This window comes from Haliaeetus albicilla, chromosome 3 (assembly GCF_947461875.1).
Source record: "Haliaeetus albicilla chromosome 3, bHalAlb1.1, whole genome shotgun sequence".
NCBI classification, from domain to species: Eukaryota; Metazoa; Chordata; class Aves; order Accipitriformes; family Accipitridae; genus Haliaeetus; species Haliaeetus albicilla.
This window is the reverse complement of record NC_091485.1, coordinates 48,566,091-48,572,090: the sequence shown is the minus strand read 5'-3', so window position 1 is coordinate 48,572,090 and position 6,000 is coordinate 48,566,091. Positions and strand designations below refer to the sequence as shown.

Sequence of the window (6,000 nt, the reverse complement as noted above, 5' to 3'; positions counted from 1 at the left end):
CTGGAGCAGTGTGGTCCTGAAGGACTGCACGCTGTGGAATGGACCCATGCTGGAGCAGTTAATGAAGAACTGCAGCCTGTGGGAAGGACTCACATTGGAGAAATTCGTGGAGGACTGTCTCCCATGGGAGGGACCCCATGCTGGAGCAGGGGAAGAGTGTGAGGAGTCCTGCCCCTGAGGAGGAAGGAGTGGCAGAGGCAACGTGTGGTGAACTGACCGCAAACCCCACTCCCGATCCCCCTGCGCTGCTAGGGTAGGAGAAGGTAGAGAACTCAGGAGTGAACCTGAGCCCGGGAAGAAGGGAGGGGTGGGGGGAAGATGTTTTAAGATTTATTTTTTATTTTCTCATTATCCTACTCTGATTTTGATTGGTAATAAGTTAAACTAGTACCCCAAGTCTATTTTGCCTGTGATGGTAATTGGTGAGTGATCTCCCTGTCCTTATTTCAACCCAGAAGCCTTTCATTATATTTTCTTTCCCCGTCCAGTTGATGATGGGTAGTGATAGAGTGGCTTTACTTGGCACCTGGAGTCCAACCAGGGTCAACCCACCACAGCAGAACAGAATTTTGCCAACCTCTCTCTTTGAAGTTAGGAAAGATTTTCTTCTGTTGTGTTAATACTGACCCAACTTTCCCCACCTGATGTAACTGTCTCATGTGTGCAGCAAACTGTTCAACATTTGTCTCCATTATAATATCAAAAAGAGAGTAAGCTTAAAGGAGATTCAAATATAGGCAGACTAGGGAAAAAGATGTGTTTGCATGGTCTGGTTTTGGGCCCCAGAGGATTCAGGTTAAGAGTTTTGGCTGTCTTCCACTCTTCAACTCTTTCCTCTTCTCTGGTAGAGTGGCAGCTTGCCTTCTCTTTTTCCATCCAGTGTGAAAAATGCTGTGGTAGAAAAGCCACCCCTCCACTATTTGACAATAGCAACAGTGGGTGCTATGCTTGTGCATTTCTTAAAATTCTTCTTTGCTAAAGCAATATATATATACATATATACAGATAATTTTGCAATTCTTCACCAATTTTTACTTTTCAAAATAATGTTTAATTAAAGAAGTCGAGGAAATAAGGTCCATGAATCTCTGTTCCACAAGCTAGAGTCCTTACAATCCTCTTCCGCAGTAACTGTTTTTCAGTATTCAGCAGTTCATGTCAGTGGAGACATCAGTTTCACAGAATGCTATTAATGACTTGTATAACAATCATAAAGGGAAGCAGTCTCCCTGCAGCCAGTCTAGTAGTTGGTTTGAAAAGGACATTATTTCTATCTATATTCTTGTCATGGTTTAACCCCAGCCAGCAACTAAGCACCACACAGACGCTCACTCACTCCCCCCCATCCAGTGGGATGGGGGAGAAAATTGGGAAAAGAAGCAAAACCCATGGGTTGAGATAGGAACAGTTTAATAGAACAGAAAAGAAGAAACTAATAATGATAACACTAATAAAATGACAACAGTAATAATAAAAGGGTCAGAATGTACAAATGATGCGCAGTGCAATTGCTCACCACCCGCTGATCGACACCCAGCTAGTCCCCGAGCAGAGATTCCCCGCCCCTCCTCCCCACTTCCTAAACTAGATGTGACATCCCATGGTATGGAATACCCTGTTGGCCAGTTTGGGTCAGCTGCCCTGGCTGTGTCCTGTGCCAACTTCTTGTGCCCCTCCAGCTTTCTCGCTGGCTGGGCATGAGAAGCTGAAAAAACCTTGACTTTAGACTAAACGCTACTGAGCAACAACTGAAAACATCAGTGTTATCAACATTCTTCACATACTGAACTCAAAACATAGCACCATATCAGCTACTAGGAAGACAATTAACTCTATCCCAGCTGAAACTAGGAGAATTCTATATTAATTTACATAGATTAAGTGTATATTAAATACTGGTAGAAATAGTGAGCAAATTTCATACAAAATTTAGTATATAATTCATGCTCACCCCATCTTCAAGAAATGGAAATTAAACATCTACGTTAAATGTCCCTTGTGTAGAACAGGAGGACAGTAGGGACAATTTCGAAAGATTAGTTTAGTGGGGCCTTCTGCTATAAAAGCGGAGAGGGAGAAAGGAGTCCTGCAGGAGGTGATTCAGGACACTTTAAAACACTCTTGCTGACTTGTCATCTTTGAATGGAGGTATAGTAAACTCACAAGGCTAAAGATATCCTTTAGGGGTGTTAAGGGTTTGTGTGGCGCGGGTTTTTTTGGTAGCGGGGAGGGGCCGCAGGGACAGCTCCTGTGAGAAGCTGCTAGAAGCTTCCGCAGCACCAAGTGGGACCCACCTCTGGCCCAGGCCGAGCCCATCAGCGACGGTGGTAGCGCCTCTGGGAGAACAGATTTCAGAAGGGGAACCGGCAGTGAGTAGGGGATCAGAATGTGAGAGGAACCCCTCTGCAGACACCGAGGTCAGTCAGGAAGGAGGGGAGGAGGAGCGCCGCAGGAGGGGATGCCCCTGCAGCCCTGGTGAGACGGCAGGCTGTCCCCCCAGCCCAGGGAGGGGAGCGGGGGAGCAGAGGCCCCCGAAGGTGGCCGGGACTCCATGGGAAAGCCTGTGCTGGAGCAGCCTGTGCCTGAAGATTGGCCCATGGAAAGGACCCACGCCAGGGAAGTTCGGGAAGAGCTGCAGCCCGCGGAAAGGACTCACGTTGGAGAAGTTGGTGAAGGACTGTCTCCTGTGGGAGGGAGCCCACGGCGGAGCAGGGGACGAGTGAGGAGTCCTCCTCCCCCTGAGGAGGAAGGAGCGGCAGAGACAAGGTGTGGGGAGCTGACCCCAACCCCCACCCCCTGTTCCCCTGCGCTGCAGGGGGGAGGAGGTGGAGAGAACCGGGAGTGGAGCTGAGCCGGGAAGGAGGGAGGGGTGGGGGGAAGGTGGTCTCAGGTTTGGTTTTACTTCCCATTATCCTTGTTTTGTTTTGATTGGTAGTAAATTAAATTGATTCTGTTTCTTCCCCAAGTTGAGCCTGCTTTTTGCCCTTGACCATAAGTGGGGAGTGATCCCTCCCAGTCCTTATCTCGACCCACGAGCCTTTCTTTCTATTTGCTCCTCATCTCACTGTGGCCGGGGGTGGGGGACCAAGCAAGCAGCTGCATGGTGCTTTGTTACTGGCTGGGCTTAAATAACAACAATGGGATACTTTTAAAGCTTCATTGGTGGAAAAAACAAACAAACAAAAAATTCAAATTGATACAGATTCGTCTCTTAGAAATGTGCTAATAGTCAGCTACATGCTTTTGAGAGAAGTGTTTATAGACAATGTATGTATTCCCTCCACGGTTTTACAAATTTTTTGCCTCAGTTGAAAAACCCAGTAGTCTAAATGATGGTGAGCTGAAAAGTCTGTATTACTTTTTTGATGACACCAATTAGTAGTTCAACTGAATGAGTTTCGTCCTAAAAGGATAGCTGCCCTAAATTACAACTCATACTCACTGATGTCTCCTGGTGACAAAACCTAGCATTTGCTGTCAAGTTAAAAAAATAATAACTGCCAACAAACAAACCTTGAACTATCAGAGATACTGTGCCCACAGCTGTGGAGGCTGTTATATACAGGCTGAAGCTATTCCTGTTTTCCAAGCAACTCATCAATCTCTTCATACCTGACAAAACATTTAACCTGTGTTTTTTCACAATAGGTTCTAAAATAGGCAATTAGATGGCACAATGGTTACCTCAGGTTGATGCATTCTGTACTAAGACACAATTAACCTTCAAGGCATGAGAAATACCAGAAAACAGCAACTGTTCTTAAGCTGTTAAAATGCTGGAATGAAATCAGATGCCAGAAAGGATGCTTTCAACCAGCTATCTTGTCTCTATAAGTAGACGACTCTGTTCCTTCCCTCCTACACTCTGTGAACTGAAAGTAGATATTTTACATTAGGACTAAAGCTAAACTGGACTTCAGGGCCAACATAAGATTTATTTTTGCTGCTGGCAGTCTTTGAGGTGAGAAGTGGACTTCTGGCTTTCTATTGAAAGGTTTTTAGATTGTATGCATAATGAAAGATATGAAGTAGAGAGAATGGTTTGGTTTTTCACTATTGCTGTTATGTATTTTTAACTGTTACGTAGACATTTGCAAGACAGAGATACTCATCTCTGTAAGGAATAACAACTGGAGGAAGGAGTCTGGTTAGACACATGCATTACAGTAGTCCTGTTAATAGAATATCAGTTTTGGGGAATATAATTTTAGCTTATGTTCCAAGTGATACACGTTACCTATCATTAAATGGTATATAAGGCTGCTGGCTTTAGTCTCCAGCCACTGCCTCCCTCTTCCATCCCCCTATGAGTAGAGTACAGACGGCAGTTTGTTTCACACCTCTGACCCTTTGCTTGAGGGATGAAGCGGTAGAATTTAAGTTTGTCACTCCAAGCCTGCATCTGTCTGTGGGATGTTTCTCACCAGTGTTGTAGCTTAGGACATCTTCCTCTGACAATATATCATATGTTGAAAAGAAATCATTAAAATGTGTGTTTGCCAACTAATGGCAGACTCTTCCCCCCCCTTCCTCTTAGATTATTCAATCTCCCTTTATATTTTAGTGTGTAGGAAGGGGAATGTAGGCTTGTCATGAACATAACACATATATAAAAGGATTGTTTTCCTCTTAAAATTATTTTCTTTTAATTGTATTTTATATAGACAAATATGTGATTAATTGAACTCATTTGGAAAACAGCTTCCTTCTATGTCCTCTAGAATACTACCTGGATTTCACTGTATTTGAGAACTTGAATTTTCTGGTATTTATATAAAAGTATTATTGTACATTCATACCTTTGTGCATATGTAATTTACAGAAATCTCTTGGGAGCCCTATGTAAAAATTAGGCATTAGGTCTAAGTATTGACATAATCATTATAAAATGGCACTCCTACTACATCTCATTACTATGGACTTGGATATTATATTGTGCTCATCCAAAGGAAATAAAATATAATCTGTCTCAGAGAATCTATTCCATATAATTTCCATCATTTATAAAGAAGTTTAAACCAGATAATTGTATTATATCAGGAAGGAATTAAGTTATCTTATGTGGAGTTATCAAGTCAGACAAACTTTCTGATCTGACATGATAAATTAAACTGTATTTCATTTGTTCAGATTGTCATATCCCTGAGAAAATACATCTTATCCTCAAAGAGGTGGAACAAAAAGGTAAAAAATTCTGTGATCCCAATTAATAATTCTCAACATGCCTCATATATTTATATATTGAGCAAGCAAATTTTGCAAAACAGGGAATGACCTACAATGAATAGCTAAGAGCAAGCTTCTTCACATGCCTGTTTTTCTGGTCAGGTGACAATATTCAAACTATACTGCAAGCTAAGAATCACACTGAGATCCTACAGTTGTTTTATGTGCCTGTTTTTATTATCTGACAAAGAAAGAAACATCCTGTTTCTTATTCATATACCCAGACATACAGCAAAGAAGTGACAGCACCAAAATGAAGTTCACAGACAGTCAGTCAGACTGAGTAAACTGCTTTAAAGCAGATAAATTCCTGGATTTGGGTTTTGATTTTTGTATAAACAATTTTCAATTATAAAATTAAGGGTAAAGTAAGTATTATTAGTTTAGAAAGCTGTTATTTTGAAGGGCTAATTTCCTTCAAAATCAGATACCTCTCACACCAGAGAAAGAAGGTGTGAATCTTTTTGCAAAGAAAACTATAATATCAGTGATCATACATATGATTAGATTCCTTGTCAAATACTTATAAAATGGCCTACCTTTTTTATTTCAGAACAGAAAAAACAAGGGAGTTTCCATCTGCATAGATTCTAGACATGTTATTTTTATTCATATCACTGTTTATTAACATAGAGCTACTCTTAGATTTGATGACTCCTTTCACTGCATTGACAGTCTAGCACCATCAGTTCAGGTATTACATCCTGCTACATTTTGCAAGGAATAAGAGTGTTAAAATGTATTATATAATATTTTAATGAATATTTGACTTTG

At 41.6% G+C, this 6,000-nt stretch overlaps 1 long non-coding RNA gene across 1 annotated transcript in view; it reads left to right on the top strand.

Annotated features, from left to right (window-relative positions):
• Positions 1–2,301: 2,301 nt before the first annotated feature.
• LOC138684790 (uncharacterized) overlaps positions 2,302–6,000 on the top strand; it is a 40,111-nt gene continuing 36,412 nt past the window's right edge. Inside the window, exon 1 of the long non-coding RNA XR_011324076.1 lies at positions 2,302–2,766. This is a non-coding gene — a long non-coding RNA (uncharacterized lncRNA). The remainder of the gene's footprint in view (positions 2,767–6,000) is intronic.